The sequence below is a fragment of the Oncorhynchus mykiss genome, chromosome 15 (assembly GCF_057628025.1).
Source record: "Oncorhynchus mykiss isolate SJ-2025 chromosome 15, ASM5762802v1, whole genome shotgun sequence".
Lineage (NCBI taxonomy): Eukaryota > Metazoa > Chordata > Actinopteri > Salmoniformes > Salmonidae > Oncorhynchus > Oncorhynchus mykiss.
The window spans coordinates 55910072-55922607 of NC_143036.1; the positions used below are offsets into that span (position 1 = coordinate 55910072).

The 12536-nt window shown below is 45.1% G+C and overlaps 1 protein-coding gene across 2 annotated transcripts in view; it reads right to left on the bottom strand.

The window, feature by feature from the left end:
• The window catches only part of LOC110490286 (phosphodiesterase 3A, cGMP-inhibited), an 84252-nt gene that overhangs the window by 50485 nt on the left and 21231 nt on the right, over window positions 1–12536 (bottom strand). The window lies entirely within an intron of this gene.

The following is a 12536-nucleotide window of genomic DNA, read 5'->3' on the forward strand; positions in this document are numbered from 1 at the left end:
TTTCTTCAGTATCTCACTCGCTCTCTCTTCAGTGTCTCGCATGCTCTCTCTCTCTTCAGTATCTCGCTGGGTCTCTCTTCAGTATCTCGCTGGGTCTCTCTTTTCAGTATCTCGCTGGGTCTTTCTCTTCAGTATCTCGCTGGGTCTCTCTCTTCAGTATCTCACTGGGTCTCTCTCTTCAGTATCTCGCTCTCTCTCTTCAGTATCTCACTGTGTCTCTCTCTTCAGTATCTTGCATGCTCTCTCTCTTCAGTATCTCGCTGGGTCTCTCTCTTCAGTATCTCGCGTGCTCTCTCTTCAGTATCTTGTGCGCTCTTTCTCTTCAGTATCTCACTCGCTCTCTCTCTCTCTCAATTCAGTATCTCGCTCGCTCTCTCTCTCTCAATTCAGTATCTCGCTTGCTCTCAATTCAGTATCTCGCTTGCTCTCTCTCTTCAGCCTCTATCTTCATCTCTCTCATCTTTCCCTCTTCTCTGCGTGTCTTCCTTATCTCTCCCTCTGTCTCTTTGCCCTGCTCATTGTAGTCACATACAATAGTGATGCGTGTTTGACTCAGAACCCACAATCACCGTGGTTACATCTGCAGGGTGGGCGGGTTTAGGGTCATGAAATATTGTGTGGATGAAGGAGTGGAGAAATATGATTGACTTTTTTCAGTGTCTTGAGTGAATAAAGGTCTATGAAGGTGATCTCTTTATCAGCTTCATAAAATCTGATAGTATTTCAACTACATAAAATATGCATCTACGTCGAAATCATATCAGAAACATGTTGGGTAGTTTTGACAGCTTTTAATTTCTCTAAAACGGGTCAAACTGATGTCATTTGGAAATTGTGCATAAAAAATATTTCGTTTTTTGGGGGTTATTGCATTTTATCCCCGGTCCCTAAAAGTATTTGCAGGGCGAGAGAAGCTGAGAAGAAAGGGAAAACTTGACCAATGTCAACTAGATTGAATCATTCATTCTATCAATGTATAACATTATCCTGGTGAGCAAGGACTTATTTAGTATTCTAGGGCAACAAGCAATGACAGAAGAGAAGCTGCATGTATCTAAGTATAGTTGACAAACAAATAGCCTACCAAAATGTCCGAAATTACAAGAACAAACATAGGCCTGTCTGAAATGGTACGTCAAAACATTGCTTCGTCATCTCTGACTGTACAGCGTATTTTCTATATTAGCGGGTTAGGGTCTGGGCCTCAGATTTTCACTCGATCACATATAGTTGGCCGTTTGCGGATGGGTGAACAAACAGCTGACCCACGCGTCACTAACACACACACACACACACACCTCCACCTGGTCAAACCTGTATGTGGGCCCTCCACCCAGCCCCACTGCTCTCTCAGATGGCCTTCATTAGGGCTCTAATGCACTTGTGATAATGTAAAGACTATGGGAGGGTAGGAAACCACTGGGGCCTAATGCAGTGTTGTGCCAGATTACCATTCACAGCTCTATGATTCATTCATAACCAGCATAATACTTGTTTTATGATGCCCGGGGCCACGGTAATATCATTCTCTAACGATAGCTTCATATCAATTTAGGCTCCTTGGCTGTCCAAACGCATGGCGCATAAAATGTTCACTTCCAATCTAGTGCCAGCAGGGATAACTTCCCCTTCTCTCTCCCTCTATGTTGTCTCTCTCCTCTCTAGTAATTTAAGCTCTGGATTTCAATCAGTTACATTCCCGGACTTGGGATGACTGTCTCTCTATCTACTTGATTTGTTTCTCCTCGTTAGGGGAGATTGCTAACAATGTGGGGTGCTGCTTTACACCTGCAGGTGGAGCCTCTTTCCAGACTCATTCTCAGGGCGTTAGACACTCTAAACTACCCCTGTATTTCAGCTAAACTCTACCCCAGATAGTCCATCCCTCCTCTCCTCTCTCTCTCTCTGGACTCTGGAAAAGACCAGTCATGCACCTGAGTTTTGGGCTACATTTCATTCCAGATAGTTACTCCCTCCCCTTTCACCAATCCAATCATCTCAGATCTACAAAGGGAAGTGAACGAAGGCAAACGCTAACAAAACATTTTGGAATGAAACGCAGCACAGAGCTCACAGACGCCTTCCAACTGGACATGGAATTGGACGACAGACGCTGCCAGCCAATCCCCTGGACCCTCATCAGGCCTCCTTGCACCAGTGAGAATTTGGCCTGAAGCCTGAAACCCTGACACTTTATAGGAGGGAGGAAGAGAGGGGGTTGCTGCTGCTAGACTCCTGGCATAGATTCATTAACTCTGGTCGGGGGGGGGGGGGATCAGACAGCCAGGAGAGGAAAGGCAGGGCTGCTGGAGGTTTACTTTTAACACTTTTGGATGCTGTATGATCTGCCTCCCATGCAGACACGCACAGATGTGCACATACACACACACACACAGGTGCACCTGCGTTTGCATGGACACGCGCACCAACACACAGAAACACACACACACTGGATCTGGGTGTGGTTTTAACAGTGTTGGCTACTAAACAGTATCTAGATGCCTTGTTAGTTATCCTCCTGAGGGTTTCAAGGCCTTCCAAGCCCATTAACAAATAATGGAACATTCATGCTGCCCATAGAAATTACTTAGCGTGAGGGTCATTTCAACTATGGGGTTGGTGTTTCTGTGGTTCACGCATCTGCCTAGTCCAACACTTCCCTGTGTGAAAACACAACACGTTCAACTGGTGAAGATGACAAGGTTGTGGGTTCAATTCCTGCAGGGGTCACACGTACTGAATATGTAAAGTTAATATGAGTCCTTTTGAATGAAACAGTCTGGTAAATGCCTCATAAATGACGGGTGAAGTTGATCCCAATTTTTCTGCCATGGATTTTTTTAGCAGCTCTCATACACATTATGAATATTGACACATTTTACTGTGTTTACTATAGTCTGCTTCCATGCGCACGCACACACACACACACACACACACACACACACACACACACACACACACACACACACACACACACACACACACACACACACACACACACACACACACACACACACACACACACACACACACACACACACACACACACACACACCAGGCCTGTGTGTTACATTCCCAGTGTAAATCGTTTACAGCGCCAGCAAATCTGACTGACTGCCTGTATATCCTGTATCGACCAAGACCTTTAAAACCAACCAGTGGTTCCGTACAGTAAATGTTCATGCAAAAACACTTGATTAAACGCAACTCTGAAAAGGACTCCATGTGTTTTTCTCAATTTTACCATTCGACAAAATCAGTGGCACCATGGCAGCATTCACACACCACATGTTTACATGTTGGAGCGATAGGTGAGTAATGGAGGGACCACATACACGGACAGAGCTGTGAAACACTAAGAGACATGCATGCTGCAACAGCACAACCCTGCCCCTGTTATCTTATTCTGATTTATTTAACAAGGCAAGTCAGTTAAGAACAAACTCGTATTTACAATGACGGCCTACCGGGGAACAGTGGGTTAACTGCCTTGTTCAGGAGCAGAATGACAGATTTCTACCTTGTCAGCTTGGCGTTCGATCCCGCAACCTTTTGGTTGCTGGCCCAACGCTCTAACCACTAGGCTTCCGGCCACCCCCAGCCACCGGACAGGAAAACCCATAGACGACTATAGAGAATGGATGAACTACACCACTCGGACCGTGGACACACCTATAAAAACCTGGTTGCTAGAAACCCAGAGTTGGGACTGGGGTTGTGAAGCTGGAGAAATAAACTGGGGTATATGTGACTGGAGATGGAGCTGGTGTGTAGGGGATGGGACTAAACAAGGGAACAGGTGTTGAAGTCACCCAAATAAACAAGTCCTTGTAAGGAATAAAGGGTATGTGTTGTGAATGGCCTGCCCCTGTAAGAGTGTCTTTAGACTGTTCTGAAAGGACCCCTGGCTGAATAACATGACGGACAGGCCTGCGTCACAACGCACCCGCACGTTACGACTACACCATTACACTATTGACGAATGAGAGAGAGAGAGAGAGAGAGAGAGAGAGAGAGAGAGAGAGAGAGAGAGAGAGAGAGAGAGAGAGAGAGAGAGAGAGAGAGCCCTTGGCTGAGTGACAGGCAGATAGCCCTCTCTCCCTCCCCTCTGCCGTCCCTGCGGGTCACGACTGGACCACTCTAGGCCCGAAGAGGGCCCAGGGCTCATCTACATAACGAGGTGAGACAAAGCCGTTCTGGCCAGCAGCTGCTACGAGTGGCCTCAGCTGTAAACAACAGACACAGGGCCAGGGAACATTTACATTTACATCATCATGTACATCAGACAGCTAGCTACATCTCACGAGTGCAGTTATTAACCCGTTAAAGTCTCAAACTATTTGTCTCAACTTCAAATGAACTTTTGTCTGTAATGTCTTTTTCGTTGTGTCGGCACCCAGTAAGACTAGCTTTTGCCATTGGCGTAGGCTAATGGGGATCCTAATAAATCTAAACCCGAATAAATCTAAAACTTTGATTCACTGCCACATTGACTCTGTACCTTAAGAGCATTATACGCCACAGGCCTCCTCCTTTATTTTAACATCTGTCTAGGGCTCCTCCATCCTCCTCTGTCTCCCTGTTCCATTCTTCAGTGCAGTGCGTTCTTATCTAATCATGTGTGTGTCCCCGTTGGTTAAGTTTCAGGGCCAAGATTTTGCTTGACAGAGACGGAGGGGTCCCAAGAAAACATGTGCCACTGGGAGCTTCCTTCCTAGAAGCTGGTATCGCCATTGACCTCTTCATCTGAAGATTGCAGCTTATATCTTAGCCACCAGAGAGGGTGAGAGTCCACAGGGGAAAAGAGGGAGAGGGGGGAGAGAGAAGAAGGGAGAGAGAGAGTCTGCAGAGAGACAACACTCGGTGTCCCCGGTGGGATTATACAGCATTCTTCTCCCTGGAGGAAATACCTGATTCTGCACATCTGATCTGGGTTCAGTCAAGCTGGAACACATACTCACTACATCACAACTCCTCTCCTTCCTCACTCTCTCATCTATATTCCTCCTCCCATCTTCGCTTCCTCTCATACTCCCCCTGTCCCTCACACTCTCACTCCATCTGTACCCCCCTACCTCAATCTCACATCATTTATGTCCCTCTCTCTCTCTCCTCCTCCCTCACTCTACGTCTACTCCTTCTCACCATCACTCTCTCACTCACAGTGGCAGTCATGCTGGTGGGTTTTGTTGAAGGGACCCTTGGGAGGGGCTGATGACTCACGGAGAGAGACCACTCATCTACGTCACCATGGGCCATCAGCTGTGCTTACTGATGCTAATTGTGTCTGGCCGTCTGTCCCTCTGTCTGTCGGTCCTGTCGATCAGTACGGAGCCTGTTCTGGGATTGCTTATTGATCACATTATCTTCCTGCGTCACTCAGTACCTCACGGACCTGCTGTGTACTGGGGGAAGGAGGGGAGAGGTGAGTGTGACGGTGACTAAGGGAAGGCGGAGAGGAGACGAAAGAGTGGGAAAAGGTGTGAGAGGAAGAAGGGGTGAGGTCAGGGAGAGGGGAAGGGGATGTGAAGGGTGAGATATAGGGGAGAGGTTGGTATGACGAAGGGAGAAGGAGGAGGAGAGGCTGTGGGAGGGAGGAGTGGGTAGACCACACGTTAGGAGCATGTGGATCTAGGTGAAGCATCTGTTGGGTCAGAGGAGACATTAAACTCAGAGCCTGAACATCAGATCGTAATCATCTGTCTGGGGGTATTTACAGTTTGAAAACTTACCAACCTACAGGCCTATTAAACTTGAATGATTCTCAATCAATGCTCTGAATTAGTATAGAGTCAATACCGTACAACAGGCTGCCAGAGGTGGAACATTGACAGGCTATTTTACTACAGTATCAATCTAATTTACACTACAGAATTAAACAAGACGTTTGAGTGCAAAGTGATTTTCCTGACCTTGCCCGCCAGTTAAAATTACCCATACGAGTGTATTTCATTTCTTTGTTACATTTTCTCTGAGAACTGCAACGTATGTAGTAGGCAGAAATTAGAGGGCAGCTTCCAATTGGCTCATTCATCCCCCCTCCTCTCCTCTGTAAATATTCCCCAGGCCGTTGCTGTAAATGTAAAATAAGGGGGGGAAAAAAATCTAAATTAATTTCCAAACATATCCAGGAAAAACACACCATAAAATAAAAGAAACCATTAGAATTCCTTCAAAATGTGAAATATGGGCTCGTGCCCATATTAACGTTGTAAAGTTGGAGGCCACCCTGAACCAGGCATATTTGGGCAAGTGGGCACCTTTTTCCATCTGGGAATGTTTTTATGACAGAGGTTATTGCTCTGCAGATTAATTGAACAGAACCAGACAAATCACTCTTAGTGCTCCGTGAGAACCGCGATGAACCACAGACAGAGGTCAGATCAATGGACACAGACTGACAGACAGATAGACACAGAGGCAGGTTAAAAGTCTGCTATTTGGCACGACTCCCATGGATGTCTGAATTGGAGCTACCGTGTTAGAAAGAGGCTTGGATTGACACTCTACAGACAGAAAACAAAGTCATACACAGAGAATAGGACAAACTCCTTTTAAGCAAGGAACACTCGTCTAGACAAGACACACAGGAACATTTGAAGTATACTGTACACTAAAACAGACATGTAAAAGTATGAAAGCTGGGTGAGATAGTATTACAAATGTTGATGGAAATACACTGCAGGTGTATCACTCTCTGACACTGACCTGCCTCTCTATCCCCCTCTAGACCATGACTCATGTTGTTGCTTCCTGTGAGTGCGTGTGAGTGACATCAGTCTTGTGTGTGTGTGTGTGTGTGTGTGTGTGTGTGTGTGTGTGTGTGTGTGTGTGTGTGTGTGTGTGTGTGTGTGTGTGTGTGTGTGTGTGTGTGTGTGTGTGTGTGTGTGTGTGTGTGTGTGTGTGTGTGTGTGTGCGTGCGTGCGTGCGTGCGTGCGTGTGTGCTTGCGTGTGTGTGTCTGGAAGCCCTCTGTCCCTGTCCAGTCCCCTGGGGCAGGTACAGTCCCTGTGGCAGGGCTACTGAGAGGGGCAGAGAGGGGCTCTGGATGACTGTGATTGGCTTAGAGCAGGTCTAATGGTCCGGCTATTGAGGAGCTACATTAACCATCTCACCCCTTGCCTGGACACACCACTGATTACATTGGGAGCGGTAATAGGGACGTGTCTGGTGTCCTAAATCACTTCCATCAGGATGAGCAGACACCCAAGCAGCAGGAATCAGTGGTCTACAGGGACGAACACACGGACAAACAGTCATTATCTCAGCTCCAGATACGGATACATCAGTCTAAACTTAGTCCTAGGATAAACTTTGTTCCCTCTGGTTCAAAAAGTGGTTTCTGTTTTCATCAGATTTGATTTGGATTCATTTCCATGACAATGCTGAAAAACACCTAAAGCAGACAGACTCCCTCTGGTCCTATGTAAATCAACTATATATCACATGGTTTCGCACTCTCCCTAGCTGCCTGCGTCATCAACACCAGTCCCACTGTGCATCAGATGCAAATAATTACCCTCCTGACCTCAGAAACGCAAAGAATGAGGTTGGACTGCGTAGTCGGCCCAATCTGCTGCGGTGCACCACATACATACGTCAATGGATCATTTCTCACTTTCTCACAGAACAGTCTGAATCACTGTAAAAACATCCTTACACAGACCAAATGAAAAACACGGATACATCTAAACGTAATGTAAGGGGAGAGGAAGGGGGAGCAATGGACTCCACAATAACCACCGGTTAAACATTTTAGAACACCTACTCAATCCAGAGTTTTTCTTTGTTTTTGCTATTTTCTACATTGTAGAATAATAGTGAAGACATCAAAACTATGAAACAGCACACATGGAATCGTGTATGCTGAGAGAATCCAGGTGACTACCTCATGAAGCTGGTTGAGAGAATGCCAAGCGTGTGCAAAGCTGTCATCAAGGCAAAGGGTGGCTTTTTTGAAGAATCTCAAACATACAATATATTTTGTTTAACACTTTTTTGGTTACTACATGATTCCATATGTGTTGGTTCAACGTTTTGATGTCTTCACTGTTATTCTACAATGTAGAAAATAGTAAAAAATAAAGAAAAACCCTTGAATGAGTAGCTGTGTTCAAACGTTTGACTGGTACTATATTTATTTATACTCCGGACTCTGACGTTGCTCGTTCTGATAAGTCTTTATTTTATTTGTTTTACTTTTGGATTAAGTGAATGTTGTTATTGTATCGCCAGACATTGCTGCACTGTTGGAGTTGAAAACATAAGAATTTCACTGCACCTGCAATAACATCTGCAGAACAGTGTGTGTGACCAATACATTTTGAGCAATTACATTACAAGTCATCACAGTGCTGTGGTGGTGGCCCGGGGGTGAGTAGGACCTATGCGTTCAAAGTGAGTGTTACGTGTCTTTGTGCATGCGTTGGCGTGTGTGGTGTATGTACATTTTGCATCAAAGCTGGATGCCTGAGGGCAACTGTCTATATTTCATACATTGCGTGTCTCACTGCATGCATTCAATTGTATCTAGCGTGTAATATGTATGTACAGTGGGGCAAAAAAAGTATTTAGTCAGCCACCAATTGTGCAAGTTCTCCCACTTAAAAAGATGAAAGAGGCCTGTCATTTTCATCATAGGTACACTTCAACTATGACAGACAAAATGAGAAAAAAAATCCAGAAAATCACATTGTAGGATTTTTAATGAATTTATTTGCAAATTATGGTGGAAAATAAGTATTTGGTCACCTACAAACAAGCAAAATATCTGGCTCTCACAGACCTGTAACTTCTTCTTTAAGAGGCTCCTCTGTCCTCCACTCGTTACCTGCATTAATGGCACCTGTTTGAACTTGTTATCAGTATAAAAGACACCTGTCCACAACTTCAAACAGTCACACTACAAACTCCACTATGGCCAAGACCAAAGAGCTGTCAAAGGACACCAGAAACAAAATTGTAAACCTGCACCAGGCTGGGAAGACTGAATCTTCAATAGGTAAGCAGCTTGGTTTGAAGAAATCAACTGTGGGAGCAATTATTAGGAAATGGAAGACATACAAGACCACTGATAATCTCCCTCGATCTGGGGCTCCACGCAAGATCTCACCCCGTTGGGTCAAAATGATCACAAGAACAGTGAACAAAAATCCCAGAACCACACGGGGGGACCTAGTGAATGACCTGCAGAGAGCTGGGACCAAAGTAACAAAGCCTACCATCAGTAACACACTACGCCGCCAGGGACTCAAATCCTGCAATGCCAGTACATGTCCAGGCCCGTCTGAAGTTTGCTAGAGAGCTTTTGGATGATACAGAAGAAGATTGGGAGAATGTCATATGGTCAGATGAAACCAAAATATAACTTTTGGTAAAAACTCAACACGTCGTGTTTGGAGGACAACAAATGCTGAGTTGCATCCAAAGAACACCATACCTACTCTGAAGCATGGGGGTGGAAACATCATGCTTTGGGGCTGTTTTTCTGCAAAGGGTCCAGGACGACTGATCCGTGTAAAGGAAAGAATGAATGGGGCCATGTATCGTGAGATTTTGAGTGAAAGCCTCCTTCCATCAGCAAGGGCATTGAAGATGAAACGTGGCTGGGTCTTTAGTATGACAATGATCCCAAACACACCGCCCGGGCAACGAAGGAGTGGCTTCGTAAGAAGCATTTCAAGGTCCTGGGGTGGCCTAGCCAGTCTCCAGATCTCAACCCCATAGAAAATCTTTGGAGGGAGTTGAAAGTCCGTGTTGCCCAGCAACAGCCCCAAAACATCACTGCTCTAGAGGAGATCTGCATGGAGGAATGGGCCAAAATACCAGCAACAGTGTGTGAAAACCTTGTGAAGACTTACAGAAAACGTTTGACCTCTGTCATTGCCAACAACAGGTATATAACAAAGTATTGAGATAAACTTTAAACTTTTGTTGTTGACCAAATACTTATTTTCCACCATAATTGGCAAATTAATTAATTAAAAATCCTACAATGTGATTTTCATTTTAAGTGGGAGAACTTGCAAAATTGGTGACTGACTAAATACTTTTTTGCCCCACTGTATGTGTTAGAGTTTTGCCATTTGGAAAAGGCCCTGTTCTTCCATCTAAGAGAAATTCAAGGTCTGATATACATTGGCCCTGAATCTGGGTTATTTTCATAGGAAACGCTAGACTGGAGATGATAGAATCATGATGCGTGGTTTCCGCAACGTGCACCCCTTCACTTCATTTGCCAAGCCGCATTAAGAGGCAATCCAATGGCTTCATGCATCCAATGGCTTTATGTACACACACGCCCTTCCTTCCACTGGTTCCCTCTAAGTGGAGTGTTTCCCGTGCTAATGGCAAGCCAGTCTTGGTGTCGTGTACCTCTTTACTGCCATTACTGTCAGAGAGCATCACATCACGTGCGTCACGGCTCGCGAAAGCGGCATCCTCCGTGACGTGCGATCCCCTTTCACCGCCCAATGATTGATGTGGTGTGTGGCGTGAACGTCAGTTGAGTCATTAACTTCTCATGCGAAGTGAAGATTGAGACACAGGAACTCCATTTACTTTAATATCCCTACTGTAGGCCTATGTGGTGCATGCTTCCATCTCTGAGAAGAATGGATGAAAATCTATTCCATAATGTGGGCCCTCGTTTCCTTTTGCTGCAAAATACTATAGAATCATATAATACTATGAATTATCAAAATCATAATATTCATCAGCAGATGAATAAAATATATCCAAACTCTATGGTCCAATATCATCCAGCATACTTACTATTCAAATTATAACAGTAGAAGCACCCATAAGGGTTGTATGGGTGATTCTGACTGTACTTTTTGTAGTGTGCTGGTGTTTTATAAAGAACACAGCGCCAGTGAAGTTGACATCTGTTTTTGCCGACGTGGAGGGGAGGAAATATCCTTGATTATCTAAATAAACACAGAACACCCTATGTTCAGAGGAAGAATAGCTCTTGGACAATTTGTGCAGGATTGGAAGTGTCAACATTTTAACTGGGGGCGTGTGGGTCTCGGTGGAACAGCCAGAGTTTAGCCAGGCATTATACAAACACTCTGCCTCTGTTTTCTTAGATCGCTGGAGGAGAGGGGGAGAGGGATGGAGGGAGGGAGAAACAGAAGGGGGATTGAGAGAGAGAGAGAGAGAGAGAGAGAGAGAGAGAGAGAGAGAGAGAGAGAGAGGAAGAGAGCTGGGGGAGAGTGCAAGAGGTAGAGAGAGAGGGAGAGAGAGGAGGAGGGAGATGGAGAGAAAGAGAGAGAGATAATTCACCCAACCCTGAGTGAACTCATTCAGCTTTCTAACAGTCCTGAGAGAAGCTTAATAAGACACAGCTGGAAGCTAAACACACACACACACACAACTAATCAAAACAGAATTTCTGCACAATCACTGTGCAGTGTTCATGGTCGTATCTAAATGGTACTGTACACACATCTCATGCTATGTAAAACTATATTCATAAGGCAATGACCAATCCATGTTTCATATGGCAGATTGATGTGCACAAAATCAATTCGTGTCTATAACCTAGTGGTTAGAGTGTTGGGCCAATAACCGAAAGGTCGCTAGTTTGAATCCCCGAGCTGGCAAGGTGAATAATCTGTCCATGTGCCACTAAAGCAAGGCCCTTAACCCTAATTGCTCCAGCGTCGCCGTTGATAATGGCTGACACTGGCCATGACCCCACTCTCCAAGGGTGTCTCAGGGAGAGTTGGGATATGAAAATAACACATTTACAATTCCCACGTGAAATAGGACAAATATAAGCACCTACCAAAATGATTCTTATTATAGCAGCATACTGGTCTGAGAGATGGAGAATAAAATGATACACTAGATTAAATTATTAGATCATTGTTACATGGATGAAACAACAGGCATATAATCATCTCTGCTAATATGCTTTCACTCAGACAGTGGGTGAGCACCCAGAAGGTCAAGCAGCCCAAGCCATTCATGGAAAGTGTTCAGGCTTCCTGGAAACTGTGTGTACATTAGAGGTCTTCTCGGATCCAAAAAGTTGGACCCATTACGAAATGGACCCAGCACTTTCCTCTCCGGATCCTACCTGAATAAACACTTTAAAAAATATATGGAAACGCGATCCGAACGAACCAGACGACTACCAGACCTGGTCCTGTAAAGACCGGGTCGGGTCCTATCCGAGTGAGGGAAGCAGCAGAAAAGTTTTTTTTTAGCTACCTTTTTAACTGAAGCTGTTAATGCAAAAGCTGAGGGAGAGGGAAACACAGGAGCTCTAGCAGAATGCAGGGGAGGGGCCGTGTGTGTGAGTGGTGCAGGCATCGGGGAGGCATCGGGGAGGAGGGAGAGCAACAAGCTTTCACAGTCTCACCGCAGAATCAGATGTCCAAACCCTTATGCATAAAAGTTACATTTCCAAGGTTAAATTTAGGCATGAATTCTAAATGGTCAAGTTAAGGGTTAAAGTTTGGGATAGGGTTAAAAACATTTATATAAAATTAGTGCCTAGCACTGGAATTGGACATGCAACCATCGGAGC